The 24197-nt window shown below is 41.9% G+C and overlaps 1 protein-coding gene and 1 long non-coding RNA gene across 2 annotated transcripts in view; one reads left to right on the top strand and one right to left on the bottom strand.

Annotated features, from left to right (window-relative positions):
* The first annotated feature begins 4755 nt into the window (after nt 1–4755).
* On the top strand, nt 4756–6681 carry LOC308302747. Its single transcript, XR_013962959.1, has 3 exons — nt 4756–4836; nt 5154–5268; nt 6053–6681. It is a non-coding gene; the product is annotated as an uncharacterized lncRNA (long non-coding RNA).
* The window catches only part of lrrc59 (leucine rich repeat containing 59), a 43534-nt gene continuing 25208 nt past the window's right edge, over nt 5872–24197 (bottom strand). Inside the window, exon 10 of the transcript XR_013962958.1 lies at nt 5872–5947. The gene's annotated coding sequence lies outside the window, so the exon portion shown is untranslated. The remainder of the gene's footprint in view (nt 5948–24197) is intronic.

The raw sequence follows: 24197 nt of genomic DNA on the forward strand, positions 1-24197 counted from the left end.
GCCCCTCCTCCACACACACACACACACACACACACACACACACACACACACACACACACACACACTCACTCACTCACTCACTCACACACACACACACACACACACACACACACACACACACACACACACACACACACACACACACACACACACACACACACACACACACACACACACACACTCACTCACTCACTCACTCACTCACACACACACACACACACACACACACACACACACACACACACACACACACACACACACACACACACACACACACACACACACACACACACACACACACACACACACACACACACACACACATAGACATAGAAAGGTAGGCACCTCCTACGGCTCTGGGGACTTGGTAAAAAGCAATTCATAAACATGGCGGGTAAGGGAGGTCGGCAAGTCAGATTCGTAACTTCGGGAACGTATTCCCGGAGTCCGTGGGGTTTGACTGACTCCCTGCCCCAGATTGTCGACCCCGTCTCCGGGCGGGGTCAACTTCTTGGTCGGCCGGTCGGCCTGAAGTTCTGATGAAGGGGAATCAGAACCCTCCCGTGCTCTGATGGCTTATCCCTGTCGGCAAACCCACCTTGGCTGGGCACTGCCAGGGTGCGACCACATGTCGCGTGGGGGGGGGAGTGTCGTAGAATTTTATGAAATGTAACTTTTGTTTTCCCCTCAAGGTAATTAGAAGGTCATGTCATTGGATTAGTCATGTCAGGGTGTTGTATTTTGGGTTTAAGAACAACTGCTGTGTGAGTCACTCCTTCACCTGTTACCAGAATGTCATGTCCTGTCTAAAGTATTCCTGACTAAAGGCCTTAAATGGATGTTTGTTAACTCGACTCTGATTTATTTAAAGTCCCCTCTGAAGTGTATAAGAGGGCTGTATAACCTGTGAACGGGAGTTGAAGGCTATACCAGATGGTGTAGTGGTGTCAGCTCGGGGCTCCTTCTTGAATAAATATTGATTGTGTTTGAACATTCTCGAACCTTTCTTTTCTTTAGTATATTTTTATGCAATAATCATAGAAATCTAAAACAGGAGAGTAGTACCTAACTGAAGTCCAAAGGTGCGGCCGGATGTTGCCTTTCCTTGTTTGGAGCCCTTTCGGGCCATGTGATGTGAGCGCGGAGCTTGCATCGCATTTTAGGTGTCCTAAGCCGTGCGTTAATGGTGCTTTTGGAGGGAACCCTCCAGCCTCCCACTCGCGCGGAGCGGACGGGGGTTGGAGTGTTGAGGAGTATGGCTGGTGGAGTGGTTGAGGTGCTGACACTCGAAGTGCACATTGAACTAGGGTCTCCCTGCCCCGTGAAGGGGGCAGGGGATCTCAGGTTTCGTTTGTGCCGTACCCCTTTGCGGGCAGAGTGAGGCATAACGTCCCCTGATGACTTCCGGGTCAGACGGGGAGCCGCATCCACAAAGCCAGCCATGCGAGGCCCCCTCGCATGGCATGCGCCATGTGTCGGGCATTCCCTCTCCTCGTCCAAGTTTCTTGTTCCCCTCTTGCAACAGTGACGCACAGGAAGAGTCCCTTGGCCTCCTGTTTCGCGTGGAGCGGTCTACGTGGATTTGGGATGGGGGTCATGGGACTGAGGAGTACGGCTGATGGGAGGAACGAGGTGCCAAGCATTCAAAGTGCGCATTGCGTTAGGGTCCACCGTCCCTGAGGCGGGGGGTCTCAGACGTCGTTTGTGCCGTGCCCCCTCTGGTGGGCAAGAGTGTGGCCTAATGTTCCCCGTAAAGCCCTCGGGCCAGGGCGAAGGCTCCGCCCAAACGGGACGCCGCGTTCACAAGTCAGCCGTGCGAGGACCCCCTTCTGGGGGCAACCTCTCCTCGAACATTGCGACCTTCGGGTTGTACGGGGACCTATGGCCATATCTGAGGGATTGTCTATAGCTTGGCTATCTTACTGTGGGGGAGTTGTCTCAGGGACCAACTCCCCCAAGCCACGATGGTACACACAGAAAAATAATGGTTCTTAAATGGTTCTTTAAAAGGCTATATGGTTCTTTGAAGAACCATCGCCTACTAAAGAACCATTTTATTTAGCAAATGGTTCTTCAGATTCCTCATATGGTTCTTTGGGATTTAAAAGGTTCTTAGGCCTTTATGGAGGTTACAGTATGTATTTTGCAAATGTAAAATATAACCTACATATTAAAACAATTACAATTGCAGATGCAGAGATGGAAAGATTTATAAAAAACTATATCCTATATTAAAATTGTTTTAAAGGAGGACCTTTTAGCCAGCCGGCAGGCTTATCTCTGATGTCACTGACTCAGCCATAACCATGGAACTACACCCAAATATGAAGTGTATCTACTATCTAACCTAAATGTGTTGTCATGGCATCAGGTGCAAACAAATCAGTCTGCTCCATATAGCCTATGGGTACAAAAGGTAGCATGCCCATATATGGATATATACTGATGACATCAGGGATATAAAAGGGACTGACAGATACAGAGATCTCCATATATGGGCATATCAGTTGGCAACATAAGTGTGAGCATGCCCAAACCATATTATGTGGGGCACAGCAGTGGCAGGCATTTTGCTGTCATAAAGATTTCTGAAAATATGCATATAAATTATTATAAACCTGGAACCAAGACATCCAGTCCTGGTGAATCATGACCATAAAACATCTTATTCTGTCAAAACATATTTGAAAAACACCAAAAATGTTTAGGCTATTTATTAAATATGTAGGCTAATATAATTGTATATCATATATAACATAATTTTTCAAATAGGCCTTGAATCATGACCAAACTAGGTGACATTACATGTTATTCTCTCTCTCTCTCTCTCTCTCTCTCTCTCTCTCTCTCTCTCTCTGCACGCACGCACGCACGCACACACACACACACACACACACACACACACACACACACACACACACACACACACACACACACACACACACACACACACACACACACACACACACACCAAGCGGCCCCGCCCACTTTTTCCTCCTCTCAGGATAGAGAAGGAAATAAAAGCTGCGTCACAAACTGGAGTTTTATTTAGCTAAGTTTGTCACCTCCATTCTTCAACATTTCCTTCATTCTGGAAGTAAGGTAAGGTTTTTTCGACTTTGAACATGTTTTAGTTGACGTTAGAATGTTCCACTGCCATCATAACGAGCAGTAGTTACATGTGTTTGTTGTGACAGCCTGGAGCCAGGGCAGAGGGAAGAGACAACATTACTGTTGATTAGCTGTTAGCTGCAGCTGCTAATTCAATTGACTGTTAGCTGAAAGCTAAGAAGGCATGTAGTTGAACATTTGATGTAAACTAGCTTAAAAGTCAAGTTTAGTAAAGTTGTTGAAGGCATTTTGAGTAATGTGTGGTCTGTGTTATTAAAGCCATACTGTGTAAGATGCCCAACTAGTGGTCATTAGCCCTATAGCAAACCGCGGTCGCGTCCGCGTCTTTCGGACGTTTTTCGTACCTTCAGACCCCCGCGTCTGCCTCCACCTCGCTGAGATCTATCTTTTAAGGGGTCCCTTGTTCCTGTGCGTTCAGTAATTCCAGAGATACGGACTCCTTCACCCTGCCTGGTAGGCGAAATTACCTAGAGAAGGGATGGTACAAACGTGCGACAACAAATATGGCTGCCATAGCGACCCCACTTCAAGATGCGCTGTGATTGGCCGGCAGTTGTATAACCCTCGCTGTGATTGGCCGGTAGTGTGATGACGCAATTTTGGCGCGAGATCCGGTCCACGGCAAGGATCTCAGTTTACATACAGAGAAGGCTTTACAGGCTGAAATTCACGGCGCGGATCTTCTAAAACTTTTGTGATTTAATAGTTAGGAGAATTTTAAGATTTGTTTTATAAAAAAAGTTACATAGTACAACTTTAAATGACAGGTCAATGTGTTTAAAAAAGAGGGGGAAATTGACTCAGTTGAGCTCTGTATTTCTCTGTATCCAGAACGTGTGAAAGGATTTGCTGGCAGCAAATGAAGACAAGATGGGCTGTGAGAAAGCAAAGTAAGTTATCCTGTGGAATGTGCGTGTGTGCGCGCGTGTGTGTGTGTGTGTGACAATTGCATGTGTGCAATGACACATCCACACAAGATAATGGCACAAAATAATTAAATGTCAGTAATATGGAAAATTCTGTGTTTTTAGATTATAATTTATGTAGGCCTATGTTTTATATCAATGGTGAAATCGATGTTTGACAAGTATTGGACTAATGTTAAATATAAACATTTTGTTGACCCTACTGTACATTAAACTTCACCACTTTTCAACCTATCTTCATTTAATTGGTCCTCACTAATGTTCATGATAAAATAGCAAAATTCATAGAACTCCGGCGTCTACCAGTGACATCATCGATGGGGAATCAAAACAAATAGAAACTAGGCTTTCTATTCTTGAAAAGTTGCAATGTTATAATGGAAGCCATTGTTTTCACTATAATAAAAATATTTAAAATATTTAAAAAAGAATCTTCCAAACGATGTCATTGGTAGATGGATTTCTGAACTGCCCACAGCCCTCCTATGAGACACAGAGTAGAGACACAATTGCGAGCATTAATGAAGATGGGTTGAGAAGTGGGTCATCATCATCAAAAGTGGTAATTAAGGTTTATGCAGTATAAGATGACTTAAAAGGTAACAGTATATACAATTCTGAAGTCAATTTAATTTACATTTTAAAAGAATGAATGCAGCACTTTTTCTTTTTTTAAATCATTTCAAGAGTAGCTGCCGCTGCCAGGAAGGGTTCTGAGGTCAGCACTGTAAGCTGGGACAGGCCACCGCCATCAGCATGTGTCTGCTGCTATTCTATGGTAAGTGGAGGAAGGGGTCACTGTGTCCGCACTGAAATTACTCAGTATTGCAAATGCAACCAAACTAGAGGTTCTGCTAGTAACTAGTAGCAAAGGCCCTCACATTCAGTAGGCTACGCTATCGACTATATATAGCTCTGAACACAGCACCACCAGTTCTTCAGTAAAAGATTAAAGCCAGGTACTTGGATATATCCTCATCTTTGGTTTTGAACTGCTGTTATTCTGGTTTATCCCCAGCATCATGCAGGCATCATCCTTTTGCACATACTGTCTTTTACCCACAATAATTGTGTGTGTGCATGTGTGTGTTGCAGCAGTATTGGTAGCAGTGACCGTATGGAACCAGAAAGGCAGTCGTCCCTGCTGAGCACGAGAGCTGGGAGGATATCAGACAAAACAACCTCGACTACAACGTTCTGTATACAAAAGGTATTGGCATAAAAGTAAAAATTTCAGAATCATATAAAGTATTTGTATCATGACATTGGATGTTGGATATGGGACACAGACCCCAAAAGGGCTGAGAAACTGCACTAGATGCATTGAAATCAGATTGGAGCAATCTGTTTCCTCAATTGTAATTCTAAGTGTAAACACTAACAGGATAATAAATGCACTAATTGTGCTTGCACACATACATCTTTTTGGCCCCAGAAAGAGAAAGTGAACATTTAGAACAGTAAAAGACTAGGAGGTGCTGTTATTCCTATCGTCTATCATCCACACAAACCTACCGCTAACCATTTCCATTTTATATGAAAAGGATAGACTTAAAGGAGTAGTTCACCACTTTTCAACCCGTCTTCATATAATAGGTCCTCACTAATGTTCATGATAAAATATCACAATTTTTTTCTACTCGGTCCAAGTCTCCTAGGAGATCTGTGGGAAGTTCAGAATCCATCGTCTTGTGACATCATTTTCCAAAAAAAAAAATTAAATCAATATTTTTGAAAAAAATATTTAGATTTTTATTATCGCGAGAACAATGGCTTCCACTTTAAAATTGCAACTTTTCAGGAATAGAAAGCCTGCAGTTTCTATAAGCTGGATTGGCAATCGATGATGTCACAAGACTATGGGTTTCTGACCTGCCCACAGCCCTCCTCTGAGAAAATCAGATTATACCAATTATATGAACACAGGTTGAAAAGTGGTGGAGTTCCCCTTTAACTATCTTAAATGTGACTAACTGAACCTCCCCCTTCTTCAGAACGCGTACAACAGTGTCCCCTGTGCTCCAGCCTGTCCCAGTCGTCCACTCATCAAGTCCTCCCATGGCTCCTAGGAGGATGTGCACCCGGCTGGCTTCTCCTGCAGCAGCTTGGGTGCCCTGTACCTCAGCATTCCCCACCACCATCACCACACGGCAAACAGCAGCTGCACTAGTTGTGACGCTGCTTACGGCGCCAACGAAACTGGCCACGGCACGAGCGGGGACGTGAACGACGCCGGCTACGTGGATGTCGCCCAGGCAGGACGGCAGTCCCACGTCGACTTCAAGAGCTATGTAGCGCGCACTGCTTCAGCAGTGTTGGGATTGGAAATCTCATCAAAGATGATGCACAACCAACAGTCAGTGACTTGTCCCTTCAAGAACTTCCAGTGAACTTGCAGGCTCATTTTAAGAACTTGGAGGTACCCATTGCTGTTGATGAGAAGCTCTGGCAGAGTAAACACATTGTTTTGAACTCTGTCAAGTATGCGGCTGGAGCCTGTATGAGGTGGACTTGCTTTGTATTCTTCTTTTTTACTTGCACAGCACTTAAGAGATTTAAATGTTTTGAGACTGTTGTACTGATGTTGAATTTTGATTAAATTCAAAGACTTATAACTAATCTCGTGTTCATCTTTTCCTACAAATCTGATATATTTTAAAGTGTAGTGAAACATTTATTACCCTAAGAACCACTTTTTTAGCTGAAAAAACATTTTTTAGCTGAAGAACCATTTTTTTTAGCTGAAGAACCATTATAAAGTTCATTTTCCAAAAGGTTCTTCAGAGAACCTTTTTTTGAAATGGTTCTTTGAGGAACCAGAAATGGTTCCTCAAAGAACCATTTTTTAATGGTTCTTTGAAGCACCTTTAATGGTTCTTTATCGAACCATTCGAATAAATGGTTCTTTAAAGAACCTTGGTGAAAAAGGTTCTTTGTGGAACCAAAAATGGTTCTTCTATGGAATCGCTCTGAAGAACCATTTTTGGTTCCAGTTGGAACCTTTTTTTTTTCTGTGTGCCCCTAGCAGTCAGTAAGTCAATCCTGTCGCCCGGTTCGAATAACCATCACGAGTCAGCCCCAACCCACAGACTCTCACCCTCGGGTGAATTGAAGGAATTGACGGAAAACCCCAGTGTATGTGGCGGTAACAGGGTAATTCCTCGGCCCGTCACACCTGGGAGCGGCTTGCGTACGGAGAAGGGAAGGGACGCTCTGCGGTGTGAGCCCCCCTGGGACCCCGGGGGGGCAATGCCAAGAGGAGCTGGAGTAATATCCTGAGAGATCCCGACAAACGGGAGACCGCACCAAGGTTTCTAAGAATAGCCAAAGCTGTCTCTGCCTGGGGACCCTCTGAGCGGTCAAGGCTCCCGGCTAAGACACCAAAACAGCTCTCACCCTAAAAAAATTAAAATAACGAAGACCCCAGTCTTTCCTCGGAGGAGGAAAACTGCACTGCTTCTGTTGTTGGGGGCAGAGCTCTGTGTGTGTGTGTGTGTGTGTGTGTGTGTGTGTGTGTGTGTGTGTGTGTGTGTGTGTGTGTGTGTGTGTGTGTGTGTGTGTGTGTGTGTGTGTGTGTGTGTGTGTGTGTGTGTGTGTGTGTGTGTGTGTGTGTGTGTGTGTGTGTGTGTGTGTGTGCGCGTGTGTGCGTTCGAGGGAGAGGAGTGTCACTCCGTTCGCATCACTCTGGTCGCAACAACCTCACTTTTTTAAACGTTTCTTGATTAAAATATTTCCATAATTGTTTTGGTTGCCAATGTGCAACCCCAAAGGCACCACCCTGTGACCCCACTTTGGGTCAGGACCCATAGTTTGAGAATCGCTGGTTTAGGTCAATGTAAACATTTTCCCACAAATAAGAAATCAGTTGAAATCTCTTTCTCCATCCTATGATTCTAAAGCAACCCCTTTTCCACCCTGTCTACCCTGTCACTGTGTGAGTAGGACACAACTAAACTCACAGTGGACTGCTACCTCAATCCTGACGGCCATGTAAAGCACTAGAGTGGTTTGGCGGTGAGCGAGTTTTTACTCTACAGTCCTGACGGCCATGCAACGCACTAGAGTGGTCTCTATATGCACTAGAGTGTTTTGGTCATGGAACGAGGTTTTACTCTACCAAGCCTGGTGGCCATACAGAGTTGCACTCAATGTCTTGGAGGTACCAGTCAGTGTGAGTTCAGTCTCAAAGTCCTGAAGGTAGCAGTCCACTGTGAGTTCATTGTGTCCTCCTCACACAGTGTAGTAACTGTGTGTCAGGTTAAATGGAGGCCGTTGTCCCTGCCTCATTTCTATCACAATAGAAAACTCCTGCTAAAGCCAACCTTTTTCCCCTTCAAGGATCTGTATCTTGGCCCAGATGGCATGAGTTAGAAGTATCGATACAGGGGTGGCTTGTGTTCTTTACTTTGACGAGGCTAACTTGCATTTACTTTCACTTTAGCTCTGTCCATGTCATTCTAACTGGTACTACTTTGTTTTCTGTTTCATGAGCTACAATGGTGATCCGACAGATGCTGGAGGGTCAGGGTGCGGATCTTCTTCTGCTGACGCCATGAAAGGCAGGTCATTCCTCAATCGCATTCATTAAAAAACTACACACATTGAAACTGTCTGACTCAAACTCTCAAAACTCTCAAGCCCACATTGTCATGCAGCCACATAGTGTCTTTTAACCCTCTAAGGCCCACATTGTCATGCAGCCACATAGTGTCTTTTAACCCTCTAAGGCCCACATTGTCATGCAGCCACATAGTGTCTTTTAACCCTCTAAGGCCCACATTGTGATGCAGCCACATAGTGTCTTTTAACCCTCTAAGGCCCACATTGTCATGCAGCCACATAGTGTCTTTTAACCCTCTAAGGCCCACATTGTCATGCAGCCACATAGTGTCTTTTAACCCTCTAAGGCCCACATTGTCATGCAGCCACATAGTGTCTTTTAACCCTCTAAGGCCCACATTGTCATGCAGCCACATAGTGTCTTTTAACCCTCTAAGGCCCACATTGTCATGCAGCCACATAGTGTCTTTTAACCCTCTAAGGCCCACATTGTCATGCAGCCACATAGTGTCTTTTAACCCTCTAAGGCCCACATTGTCATGCAGCCACATAGTGTCTTTTAACCCTCTAAGGCCCACATTGTGATGCAGCCACATAGTGTCTTTTAACCCTCTAAGGCCCACATTGTCATGCAGCCACATAGTGTCTTTTAACCCTCTAAGGCCCACATTGTCATGCAGCCACATAGTGTCTTTTAACCCTCTAAGGCCCACATTGTCATGCAGCCACATAGTGTCTTTTAACCCTCTAAGGCCCACATTGTCATGCAGCCACATAGTGTCTTTTAACGTGGTCACTGGTTCACATGCACTCACTCGTCCACCTACATGATTATTGTAATAAACATAGGAGTGTAATTGATATGGTTGTTTTAATGAGCCGTATTTATTAAATCTGTAGTTCAGACCCTAAATGACTTTTTTTCTGTCGATTACTCACCCCATGGAGTCTTGAGTTTTTGTCGCATTCCTTAGCCAACAATTTGCGTATGTTTTGGTGTTTAGTTTGTTAGCAGCCCATCTTTACTTTGTAGTGGCTGTGACATGGATTTCCATATCAACACATACAGTATGTTGTTCCACTGAATTGAGCAATACCAATAGTGTAAAGGTAGCTTGTTTACTCATGGAGTTCTATCACTAAACCTTTATGGTGTCCCACATGGGGGGGGGGGGGGGGGGGGGGACAAAACTGTCCCAATACCAGTAAGACGCCTAAGGGCGACAAGTAAGACTGTTAGACTCTAAGAGCACATCTCCATATACAGTACAGTACAGTACAGTACAGTACATTACATTACAGTACAGTACAGTACAGTACAGTACAGTACAGTACTAGGGCAGTGCAGTACAGTACAGTACAGTACAGTACAGTACTAGGGCAGTAACGGCTTGTGATTTTTGCAAGTCGATTCGACTCAGTAAATGGTTGAGTTGAAGTCGGCTTTGTTGTTTGATGACGTCATCTCATCACACACGACCCCCCAATTATTTCAGGGGTCCCCAGATGATTAACTTAATGTGAAACATTGTTTTCTCACTCAACTCTAAACAAACCAACATAAGGTTTAAGTGTACAGACTCTATAGAGGGTATCTGCACATTTCTAAAGTGCCAATTTAAGGACTTTTTAATACCTCTAAAATGGTAAATGAAACATTGTCCAAATTGTCAAATATATTGAGTCAGAAATTGTGAAAATAGACGATCTACAATGCGAGGCGTTGTGAGAATGTAGATCTGCTATTTTCACAATAGAACGTTTTTTTTTTTTTCTTTTTTTTACTTCGACTTTCAAATTTCTCTGGTGGCAGTCGACTTGTGTAACGAACCTTTTCATCAATGCCCCATACAGTACAGTACAGTACAGTTCAGTACAGTACAGTACGCGTTCGTCTCGAAGAGCTATACAACATACTAAAAGAGGGGCGCTTAAAACCTATTGGTTTCCGAGTTATCGCACTTTGAAAATCTAGCAGTTAGCATTAGCATTTGTTAGCATTAGCATTTGTCGAAAAAAAAGTAGGGTTCCAGGGGTCACACAGCAATGTGTCACACATACACACGTTCGTCTCGACGAGCTATACAACATACCAAATTTTGGACTTAAAATCTATGTTTTGACGCCTTACTATAGTCTTATGTAATTTTGGGGGTTTTGAAGTCAATCTGAAAAAAAGGAATACATTTCATATCCACGCGTTCGTCTCGAAGAGCTATACAACATACTAAAAGAGGGGCGCTTAAAACCTATTGGTTTCCGAGTTATCGCACTTTGAAAAATCTAGCAGTTGTTAGCATAAGCATTTGTTAGCATTAGCATTTGTCGAAAAAAAGTAGGGTTCCAGGGGTCACACAGCAATGTGTCACACATACACACGTTCGTCTCGATGAGCTATACAACATACCAAAAGATTGGCACTATCGGAAATTTTGGACTTAAAATCTATGTTTTGACGCCTTACTATAGTCTTATGAAATTTTGGGGGTTTTGAAGTCAATCTGAAAAAAATGAATACATTTCATATCCACGCGTTCGTCTTGAAGAGCTATACAACATACTAAAAGAGGTGCGCTTAAAACCTATTGGTTTCCGAGTTATCGCACTTTGAAAAATCTAGCAGTTGTTAGCATAAGCATTTGTTAGCATTAGCATTTGTCGAAAAAAAGTAGGGTTCCAGGGGTCACACAGCAATGTGTCACACATACAGACGTTCGTCTCGACGAGCTATACAACATACCAAAAGATTGGAACTATCCGAAATTTTGGACTTAAAATCTATGTTTTAACGCCTTACTATAGTCTTATGTAATTTTGGGGGTTTTGAAGTCAATCTGAAAAAAAGGAATACATTTCATATCCACGCGTTCATTTCGAAGAGCTATACAACATACTAAAAGAGGGGCGCTTAAAACCTATTGGTTTCCGAGTTATCGCACTGTGAAAAATCTAGCAGTTGTTAGCATAAGCATTTGTTAGCATTAGCATTTGTCGAAAAAAAAGTAGGGTTCCAGGGGTCACACAGCAATGTGTCACACATACACACGTTCGTCTCGATGAGCTATACAACATACCAAAAGATTGGCACTATCGGAAATTTTGGACTTAAAATCTATGTTTTGACGCCTTACTATAGTCTTATGTAATTTTGGGGGTTTTGAAGTCAATCTGAAAAAATAAATAAATGTCATATCCACACGTTCGTCTCGAAGAGCTATACAACATACTAAAAGAGGGGCGCTTAAAACCTATTGGTTTCCGAGTTATCGCACTTTGAAAATCTAGCAGTTAGCATTAGCATTTGTTAGCATTAGCATTTGTCGAAAAAAAAGTAGGGTTCCAGGGGTTAGTCTTATGTAATTTTGGGGGTTTTGAAGTCAATCTGAAAAAAATGAATACATTTCATATCCACGCGTTCGTCTCGAAGAGCTATACAACATACTAAAAGAGGGGCGCTTAAAACCTATTGGTTTCCGAGTTATCGCACTTTGAAAAATCTAGCAGTTGTTAGCATAAGCATTTGTTAGCATTAGCATTTGTCGAAAAAAAGTAGGGTTCCAGGGGTCACACAGCAATGGGTCACACATACACACGTTCGTCTCGACGAGCTATACAACATACCAAAAGATTGGAACTATCGGAAATTTTGGACTTAAAATCTATGTTTTGACGCCTTACTATATAGTCTTATGTAATTTTGGGGGGTTTGAAGTCAATCTGAAAAAAAGGAATACATTTCATATCCACGCGTTAGTTTCGAAGAGCTATACAACATACTAAAAGAGGGCGCTTAAAACCTATTGGTTTCCGAGTTATCGCACTTTGAAAAATCTAGCAGTTGTTAGCATAAGCATTTGTTAGCATTAGCATTTGTCGAAAAAAAAGTGGGGTTCCAGGGGTCACACAGCAATGTGTCACACATACACACGTTCGTCTCGATGAGCTATACAACATACCAAAAGATTGGCACTATCGGAAATTTTGGACTTAAAATCTATGTTTTGACGCCTTACGTAATTTCTTATGTATCTTATGTAATTTTGGGGGTTTTGAAGTCAATCTGAAAAAAATGAATAAATGTCATATCCACGCGTTCGTCTCGAAGAGCTATACAACATACTAGAAGAGGGGCGCTTAAAACCCATTGGTTTCTGAGTTATCGCACTTTGAAAATCTAGCAGTTGTTAGCATAAGCATTTGTTAGCATTAGCATTTGTCGAAAAAAGTAGGGTTCCAGGGGTCACACAGCAATGTGTCACACATACACACGTTCGTCTCGACGAGCTATACACCATACCAAAAGATTGGCACTATCGGAAATTTTGGACTTAAAATCTATGTTTTGACGCCTTACTATATAGTCTTATGTAATTTTGGGGGTTTTGAAGTCAATCTGAAAAAAAGGAATAAATTTCATATCCATGCGTTCGTCTCGAAGAGCTATACAACATACTAAAAGAGGGGCGCTTAAAACCTATTGGTTTCCGAGTTATCGCACTTTGAAAAATCTAGCAGTTGTTAGCATAAGCATTTGTTAGCATTATCATTTGTCGAAAAAAAGTAGGGTTCCAGGGGTCACACAGCAATGTGTCACACATACACACGTTCGTCTCGATGAGCTATACAACATACCAAAAGATTGGCACTATCGGAAATTTTTGACTTAAAATCTATGATTTGATGCCTTGTCTTATGTAATTTTGGGGGTTTTGAAGTCAATCTGAAAAAAATGAATACATTTCATATCCACGCGTTCGTCTTGAAGAGCTATACAACATACTAAAAGAGGGGCGCTTAAAACCTATTGGTTTCCGAGTTATCGCACTTTGAAAAATCTAGCAGTTGTTAGCATAAGCATTTGTTAGCATTAGCATATGTCGAAAAAAAGTAGGGTTCCAGGGGTCACACAGCAATGTGTCACACATACACACGTTCGTCTCGACGAGCTATACAACATACCAAAAGATTGGAACTATCGGAAATTTTGGACTTAAAATCTATGTTTTGACGCCTTACTATAGTCTTATGTAATTTTGGGGGTTTTGAAGTCAATCTGAAAAAAAGGAATACATTTCATATCCACGCGTTCGTCTTGAAGAGCTATACAACATACTAAAAGAGGGGCGCTTAAAACCTATTGGTTTCCGAGTTATCGCACTTTGAAAAATCTAGCAGTTGTTAGCATAAGCATTTGTTAGCATTATCATTTGTCGAAAAAAAGTAGGGTTCCAGGGGTCACACAGCAATGTGTCACACATACAGACGTTCGTCTCGACGAGCTATACAACATACCAAAAGATTGGAACTATCCGAAATTTTGGACTTAAAATCTATGTTTTGACGCCTTACTATAGTCTTATGTAATTTTGGGGGTTTTGAAGTCAATCTGAAAAAAAGGAATACATTTCATATCCACGCGTTCGTCTCGAAGAGCTATACAACATACTAAAAGAGGGGCGCTTAAAACCTATTGGTTTCCGAGTTATCGCACTTTGAAAAATCAAGCAGTTGTTAGCATAAGCATTTGTTAGCATTAGCATTTGTCGAAAAAAAGTAGGGTTCCAGGGGTCACACAGCAATGTGTCACACACACACACGTTCGTCTCGACGAGCTATGCAACATACCAAAAGATGGCACTATCGGAAATTTAACACTTAAAATCTATGTTTTGACGCCTTACGTACGTCTTTTGTAATTTTGGGGGTTTATGTAATTTTGGGGGTTTTGAAGACAATCTGAAAAAAATGAAATAATTTCATATCCACATGTTTTTACAGTTTGACACGAGGGGAGCATTGGTGAAGCCTGGTGGAGGGAAGTCAGTTGAAAGGTTCTGCAACTTCGGAGCTCATGTGTGAGGCGTGGACCTCCAGTATGGACCGGACCGGGAGGGTTCCAGCAGGAACAGGCTTTCCAGCGCTGTCCACGTTGTGCCAGGAGCTCCAGGGAAGGGAGGTTCCGCACACTGATCTTCAGAACCCAGGATCTTTAATTTTATGTCAGCCATTTACCATGAGAGGGAGTGGGTTGTTGGCTGATTTACCACTGTTTCAGGGTTGTGGCACGAGGCGAAGGTGAGGAGTGAAAAATATGAACAACTCTGGTCTCTCACCCTGTGATTGAGAGTGGGAAACATATTAACTAGGGATGTCCCGATCATGTTTTTTGCTCTCGATCTTTGATTTTGAGAATCCACCGATACCGATTCCTGTGTGACAGTTGATGATGGGCTTTAGCTTCTGAGATCCTGTGTGACAGTTGAGGTTGTGGCTGTAGTTGCCTTGGTTCCTGTGTGACAGTTGAGGTTTTGGCTGTAGTTACCTTGGTTCCTGTGTTACTGTTGAGGTTTTGGCTGTAGTTACCTTGGTTCCTGTGTTACTGTTGAGGTTTTGGCTGTAGTTACCTTGGTTCCTGTGTGACAGTTGAGGTTGTGGCTGTAGTTACCTTGGTTCCTGTGTGACAGTTAAGGATGGGCTATAGCTACTGATTTTCTGTGTGACAGTTGAGGATGGGCTTTAGCATATGATTATCTGTGTGACAGTTGAGGATGGGCTTTAGTTTTCATCAACTGTGCGACGGTTGCTGACGGGCTATAGCTTCGGATTTCCTGTGTGACAGTTGATCATGGGCTATAGCTTCAGATTTCCTGTGTGACAGTTGATCATGTGGCTGTAGTTACCTTGGTTAGGGATGTGGCTGTGGCTGCATTGGTTCCTGTGTAACAGTCAATCATGTAGCTGTGGTTGCGTTGGTTCCTGTGTGGTTACAGCCACACATCTGACGACTGATGCATTGAATGTTAAGAGAATTTCGTAGCTGTCATCATCATCATCATCGTCATCATGTCATTCTCTTAACATGGAGTGGAGGGGGATCAATGTGTTAAGTCGTCAGATATGTGTGGCTGTACCCTATAGGTGATCATGTGGCTGTGGCTACGTTGGTTCCTGTTTGACAGTCGATCAAGTGGCTGTAGTTACTTTGGTTCCTGTGTGACAGTTAGGGATGTGGCTGTAGTTACCTTGGTTCTTGTGAGACAGTTGAGGATTGGCTCAATCAATCTACTGATTTCCTTTGTGACATTTGAATAAGTGGCTGTAACTGCTATAATTCTGCGTTTACCACATGCCTGCCTGTCACCTTTGGAGGAACAAAGAGGTGGAACCATGAAACAGTGGTAAATCAGCAACCCACTCCCTCTCATTTGATGTACAGAATATCCATGTTTATATTTTACTGGAGGTGGCAGGCCCAGTTGAACTGGAAGCTGTCCTCCAGAGTGGTGGGAGCCAAAGAACGAGGCTGGTCAATGCTAACCTGCCGACGCTGGTGAATGCTAAACCCTGACCTTACTCGGGACTATTGGGACCTCAGACTATCGAGATCTTCCCCCAAAGGACAAGCCCTTCACTGTAGACCCACCTGCTGTACCTCCAGCTAGGGGTGAACCTTGAATATATCCCCCATACACCCAAAAGACCTTGAATATATCCCCCATACACCCAAAAGACCTTGAATATATCCCCCATACAAAAAAGGAGCACCCAACAAGGCCGTGCAGGGTTTTTGCCAGGACGGACCTCAGAAGAGAGCTTTTGTCTTACCACTCAAAAGAGCGTTTTGCTGCTCAGTAAATGTACGTTTTGTCTTTTGTATTTATTTTGTGTTATTTATTGTATTCTATGTCATTATGTATGGGGTTGATTTTGTATTTATTTTGACATTCAATTTTGATGTATTGTGTGTATTCTTTGTAAGTATGTATGGGGTTGATTGCACTTGAAACTATGGTATGACTATGTGAGGAAACTATGGTGCTGACTATGTGAGGAAACTGTGGTGCTGACTATGTGAGGAAACTGTGGTACTATGGTGTTGACTATGTGAGGAAACTGTGGTACTATGGTGCTGACTATGTGAGGAAACTGTGATGCTGACTATGTGAGGAAACTATGGTACTGACTCTTATCAGGGGTGTCCAGACTGTTTTCAAAGGGGGCCACATTAGAACATAATTGAAACTATGGTACTGACTATATCAGGGGTGTCTAAACTGTTTTAAAAGTGGGCCCAACTGTCGCTAAGGTAAGGTCACACATCAATATCAATACTCTTTTGTCAGGCGTCTGCTCTGAACGAAACACAATGTAACCTGACGGCAAGGTCAAAACTGATACTATTATATACTTCTGGTATATGGTACTGAAACTATGAAATACAATGAAACTGGTACTGACTACAAAACTATGTTACTGACTGTCAGGGGTGTCTAAAAGGTTTTCAAAGTACTGACTGACGCAACTGTGGTACTGACTATATCAGTGGTGTCCAGACCTTTTTCAAAGTGGGCCACATTAGAAAATAATGGGCCCAACTATCGCTAAGGTAAGGTCACACTATGGTACTGACTAAACGATGAAACTATGGTACTATCATTTCAAATGGGGACACATTAGAAAATGTGTCTCCCCGGTCGGACTATAACAAGGTTACATACACTATGCATCACATTTACAAATCTAACAATGTTTAACATCAATGGTCTTGTCAGGTGTCTACTACATATAACTATATAAGCGTGGGGTGGCTCACGGTAGCTGACAGAGTACAGCATCTTGCAATGGTCCTGGTGTTTGAAAAGGCACATACAAAGTATGCAGACTTCTAATAAATTCTTCAATCAATCTGCTCTGAACAAAATGTAATCTGACAGGGAAGATAAAAACGTAGGATGAAACTGGTACTGACTACACAATGTAACACAATGAAGGTGGTACTGATGAAACTTATGCTAAGTGTGTAATTTGTAAAGGCTTATAGTTCAGTGCCCTTTAAAAGTGTTTTTAAGGTAATAAGTCTGTCATTGTTAAAGTGTCATGGTTCACTTTGTCTCTGTTTATGACACTATAATAGATTACTATTGCTATTATATTACTATTAGATTATACTAGATGTAAGCTATTTATCATGAGAGGCTTGTGGCACAACCCTCGAATGGTAAATTGCTACCACTTCTACCATATATGAAAGAAAACAGTGGGTGGGGTCCATGAGCCAACTCAAGGTTGTTGACCGATTTACCACTGTTTTTAAGCCAATCAGAATCCAGTATCTGAACATGTGACCACAAACAGTGGTAAATACTTATACTAGATTACAATTATATTAATAGAATTACTATTATATCACTATAATACTAGAAAAATATATATAAAAGTCATTTTGGGGGTGAAGGTTACATTCACTAAATCATGGTATAATGTCTTCATGATATCACTCTGTATTTAAGTAACAGCGTCTCCACCATACTGCAAGTTACTGAGTTAACTTAGTTCCTAGTAAGTAACGCAAGTTTTTATACAGGTTTATGTCACCCAGGTAAACAAAGGTGAATAAGTCAGCAGGGCGCCGCAGGGAGTTGCACCCCATCCCAGAGTAAACCAGGAGTACCATACTACCAGAGCCTTGTTGCTGTTTAACACCATGTCCTTCCTTGCGTGTGAATAAGGTAATAATTGTTTTTTTTTAAGGGGATGACCCCTAAATAGTCTAGTAGCCAGAAAGTGAACCCGGACATTTTGAGTACCCTAAAGTTTTATGTTAGAAATGTTGAGTATGGGTCCCCAGCAGTTAGAAACTGCCGGATGCTAACTTGCATATGTTGGGCAATTTTCATAATTAGCATAATTAGATTAAATTAGCATAATCACCTATAATAATGGAAAATATGTCAAAAACTGATAGGCCGATTTGAACAATATTGGAGTGGTTTTGGGGGTTATTGAGGATGCTGAATCCATTTCTGACATTTTCTAAATTCAAAATGGCCGTTTTAAACCGGAAATGGCCATATACCAAATTAAATTGGGATGATTTTTATACTTTTTGGTTGATTTTCCAAATGATTTTGATAGGCTATTGTGGCAGTCATTGTTCTAATAATTTGTGTGGATTTTCTATATTTTGCTTTTGAAATGCAGATAATCTATAAGCATATAAACCACATTTATAATTTAATTCATAATCAAAACTAGAAAAGAACATTTCTAAGAATTTTTAAGTGTGCCTGCAGCTCGCTAAGTCTGTGCAACCTTGTGTAGCGGTTGGTGTTAGCATTAGCGTTATATTTTTTAACATTAGCATTTTTTGCATAAGCTTTAACATTATTGTTCTTCATATGACACCACCCACATGTCTGTACGACAAACGGTTCACGAGAAAAAGGGTCACTTCCTGTTTGGTGAGGGGCACTTCCTGTTTGGCAAAAAATATTTTTGAGAAAAACATTTTTTGAGAAAAAAAAATATAGAAAAAGAGAAAAAAAAAATTTGAGAAAAAATTTTTTTTGAGAAAAAATAATTTTTTTTGAGAAAAAAAAAATCTATGACACCAGTCGCGAGTCTGTACGACAAACGGTTCATGAGTTGTAGAGGCACTTCCTGTTTGGTGAAGGGCACTTCCTGTTATAGAGGGGGCGGGGCTTAATCAATTACAGCTCATCCCTATTGGCTGGAAAAAGACCAAAGTTGTGTGTGCATTTTAAAGTTTAAATCACGTTGCTAGGCAAAAGTATGGCAGAGTTATGTGGCGCCAAAGTTTCTGTTTTTTTTTCGGAGTCCCCCATTCAAAGTCAATGGGGTTTTTTGGCGTCGTTTTTTGCGAATTACGTCGCAATGGTAACGCGGATCGGAAAGAAAAGTAATAGCACCCCATTCCCGGCCGAGCCGCACGTTTTGATGTATATATTGCGGCGGTGGCGTAAATTGTGCGGCAGTTATTACGCGCCGAAATTTGCAAGAACATTACTTACTCAAGTATGGCGGATTACAATAAGTGTTTTGCCATTGCGTTGCATGGCAGGCACACTTAATCAACAAAAAAAGTATCAAAATTTAAGTTGGTATATGGCCATTTCCGGTTTAAAACGGCCATTTTGAATTTAGAAAAACCACTCCAATATTGTTCAAATCGGCCAATCAGTTTTTGACATATTTTCCATTAGTGATTATGTTAATGTAATCTAATTATGCTAATTATGAAAATTGCCCAACATATGCAAGTTAGCATCCGGCAGTTTCTAACTGCTGGGGACCCATACTCAACATTTCTAACATAAAACTTTAGGGTACTCAAAATGTCCGGGTTCACAATGGGGCTCTATGGGCTGGCTACTGGACTAAAATGACAGTGAACTGACCATTGCTAAAGCAGTAATTGAAAACAATAATTGTCCATTAAAACTGGCATCATAATATGAACACCCAGTATCTCTAATCATGTACACCACTAGTTTCCTACATTTAGTTTTAAATTATTAATATAAAAAAAATAAAAAAAGCCATTATTTTCGTGAATAAAAAACAAAATTCAATGTTTTTCTTGTGTAGTAATTATGAAGAAATCAAAGAAAAATCCAAGAAATTCCACCTTTTAGAACACATGTTTAAGAAGTAGTGAAAATAGCCGATCTACAAGCAAATCCTTTCAAATGGGGGTCCATGGGCATATAGGTGTTGTATTTTTGTGTTCATACTATGATAGTACTGTGTTCTATGATCTATAATTCTATCTGTCTGTCATTCAATGTTATTTGAGATAAAGTGAAGGCTCTCATCTCAATGTAAATACGCTTTGTCTTAACTAAAAGTTAGTTGAGCTTGTATCAGTGAACTGTACTGCCAAACATCCAACCAAATCAACTTGGACTGTCAGTCCAGGAGAATCCAGGAGATTTATTTTTTAGGGTGTGCGCGGAACTCCCCAACCGGGGTCTGGTGGTCTTCCCCCCAAAACTTCTTAACAGATATTATTTTCCTGTGTTCTGTTGAATTTTGTGCATGTTTGATACTTTATCAGGCTTGCTTTACTAGCATGGGCACAATTTCAGCCTTAAAGTGATGCTAACGATGCTGCAGGCAGCAGCTTAGCCAAACTAACCGTCCGTTTTTAGTTTCCAAGTTAACAAACCACCATCCTTCTTCAAGGCCTCCGTGTTAACATGACTCTATTAATAATGAACATGTTTAATAACTCTATGAATGAGTTGTATAACTTATATTGAAATATTGAAATGAAATAAATAATAATGCCACACACATCATGAGTTGTGTATCCTACCTTAAGCTCTCATGTTGTGAATGAAATGGTCCGTCATCTAAACTGTTCCCCCCCAACCCGAACACATGGGTTCCTATCAACATCTATCTCTATCTATCACGGTTAAAAGCTCAAACAGAAACACTAGTGGCGTTTCCATAAAGCCACTTTTTGCGCATTAACGGCTTAATCGCAAAATGTTTTTATGGAAACACTTCAAAATGCGAATAAACTTTCATTATCCGCAAAAAAAAGTTATCCGCTTGGAGGAGGAGGATTTTGAGCCTTTATCGAATAAACTAAATGCGCTTAAGTGAATGGAAACGGGTCAGACAATACATGCGAATAGATGATGACGTTCTAGGTCCATTTCCTCATCCCCTGCCGCTTTGTCCATGGTATAGCGTTAGCCCACAAAACAAACCTGTTGTTTGTTACACACGGAGTGACACGGACCATGTGTAAATTCCTCCCGTTTTCACCTCAAGCCATCGGTGGCGAGCGAACCCTTCCTCATCCCACGGTGTTGCGTGCCTGACGTGCCCAATCTACAAGCTCACAGGCACAGCAGCAGCTCGCATCCACGTCTCCGCGCCGCGTTGAGAGCTTGCAGATCGGCCACCTGACCTTCCAGAGGACTCTAAAACTTGCACTGTGCAACTGCAGCGACGCGACCGCGGTTTTCCCGGTGAACCGGTAGCTTTATGTATTGAGAGGAACTCTTGCCAATTTCGTAAGAGACTCGTCGCCAATTGTATTTAAAAGTTATGTGGGGCCATGATGATGATAACACCTTCTTCCCACTACTAGACAGCGACCGAGTCACAGCAGTCAGACGTGCAGACGGTGCAGTGCTCAGGTTCGGTCTGATAAAAATCAGCCCGATCAACTCTTGCGACGTCGCTAATTCGAATGACACCCGCAAATGGAAACATGCTAAATTCGCTTTGTCTTAATGCGTATTTCTGATAATACGCTTCCCTAATTCGAATAAGTTTATGGAAACGCCACTACTCATGACTATGTGGCGGTGTATTAGGCAAGCGGGTAAGACGCGGCTACCTAAAAGCGACCTGTGTATCACGATGCCAGGCCAAAGCAGGTTCAAGGCCAGCCCGTGTCCTCACTGTCCTGTCTCAGCACAGACCATGCACCAAAGCCAACACTCATCCATGTACTCTGTGTACCCCCGGGGGCCGGGGGGGGGGGGGGTTTGACCCCCCCGGTGGTTCGACACGATACACTCTGGTGGTTATGGAGAAAGTAACGACGCCTGTCTGAGCTTTTACTGTAACCTCCCACCTCACTGGTTGGTGCTGGTGCTGGTGCTGCTTATTGGAAGTTTGCAGTTTGCATAGGAAAAGGTTCATGACGGTACAGTTCACTGGTACAAGGTCAACTAAAAGGAGATCCTAAAAAAGACAGCTTATTTAAGTTATTTCAAATAACATTGAATGACAGACGAATAGAACACAGTACTATGCAGTAGATATAGTCAGGGGGAAAAAAGAATAGTCAGGGGGAAAAAAGAATAAACAAACAACAGTAGACCTAAGTCTAAACAGTAAGTAGCCTACAAAGAAGGAAGGGTCAGGGAAGGGTAGGGCTGGGCTAGGTTCGCTTTTACCAGTTGCGAACGGCTGCCGCTTGTACTGACTGACAGCTGGAATATAAAGCCACTAAAAGACAAACTCTGTGATGGTTTAATTCACGTTGTTGCACTAAATGATTCAGTAGTTGTTAGTTAGACCTATGATATCACACTGAGCCATCATGCTGGCTCTTCTGTCAAAAATGGCCGTCTTCTATAACTAACAACAGTACGCACACACACACACACACACACACACACACACACACACACACACACACACACACACACACACACACACACACACACACACACACACACACACACACACACACACACACACACACACACACATATAAAAGATAATCATTTAAAAATGTTTCGTATCATTGTTGTGCTGTTGCTTGTTTATTTTGATGTTCACATGGGGTTCCGTGGCCAAATACATCACTTTCACATGAGAGCGTTTGAGAACCACCTTAAAAGAGAGGGTAGTCTGTGGGTGAATGGTAAACGTGACTGCCTGGTGAGCAGAGAGTCGCAGGTTCAAGACCCGATCACGGCAGTTTGATGGAGATGTGGACATTAGCTGCAGCTGGTCTAAATATCATAACAGCAGGTGATTTAACAATACAGTACAAATAAGCACTGTTGTGTTCAAGAACGTTTGAATGAGGCATTAAGCCATTTATATTCACATTATTCCTGACCTTCTCCAGGGAGGGCACCATTGTTATTTTCTCAGTGTGCTGCTGTGTCAATCAACATATTTAAAACAAACCTTTATCAGACTATATATATTATTATGTTTAAGATGAGTAAAGATCGGATAAAGATAAACCTTTATTTCAGATGATGTGGGTAAATGGTTACGAGTAGCTTCCAAGTAGAGTCCTTTCCACCACTAGATGGCAGCATAGGTCCACTAAAAGACAACAGGTTCTGACCCTGTTATTATTATATTGGTCTCAAGATTTCAGTGGGTGGGGGCATGCATACAAGTGGCTAAATATGTATTTTTACACACAATGAGCCCATTCCCAAGATGCACCACAATGGGGGCTAGTAGTGTTACTGTAAACAGTAATAAAGAAATTGACGGTGCCAAATAATTACGTGCCAAAAATACAGATTTAGCCACTTGTAGGCCTACGCATGCCCCTGCCCACTGAAATCCAAATCACTGAAATGGTTAAAATGATAGAAAGCCGTAAATGGAAACATTTTAACACTCATTCTTTTCTCTAATTACAATCTAAAATATGAACCCTCGTGAAAAAAAAATATATTTACAATGTTGTCCCTTAAATTCTTACACTTGCTCCCTGTATGACGTGTATGTCAAAAATAAATACTGTTGGTCTATAAAGCTTTGAATGGTTTGTGATTATTTTGATCATAAGACCCAATTACCGAACGTCAGCCTCCTGGTTTTCTTCAGTTTACAGTTTAGGCATTTAGCAGACGCTTTTAATCCAAAGCGACTTACAATAAGCGGGTAATACATCAGAATATGTATGACACCGATGTACTACCTACGACACATCAGGAGTCCACTGGGACAGCGGTTCTTTAACACTTTATGTTCAACGAGGTGTGTACAAACAGGTCCTATAGCAGATCTACAAGTTCATATCTCTGCGCCACGCTATGAGGTTGTGTATCTGCTATTTTTGAATAGCCAAAAATAATGGTTAAGGTGGTTAAAATGCATTTCTGTCTCTAAGAGACAGAAATGCATTCCAGGTATAAATGATTTAACTTTTCACTCAGCTCATGATTCCATAATACGGCTAACGATGGGCTCACGATGTACATTTTCTCACAGTTTATTTAAAAATGAGACAAATTCTGAATTAGCAAAGCATCTCCAACAGCAGCTTTTATTCAC

Source organism: Nannobrachium achirus (assembly GCF_963921795.1).
Source record: "Nannobrachium achirus genome assembly, chromosome: 18".
In the NCBI taxonomy this organism is placed as follows: Eukaryota; Metazoa; Chordata; class Actinopteri; order Myctophiformes; family Myctophidae; genus Nannobrachium; species Nannobrachium achirus.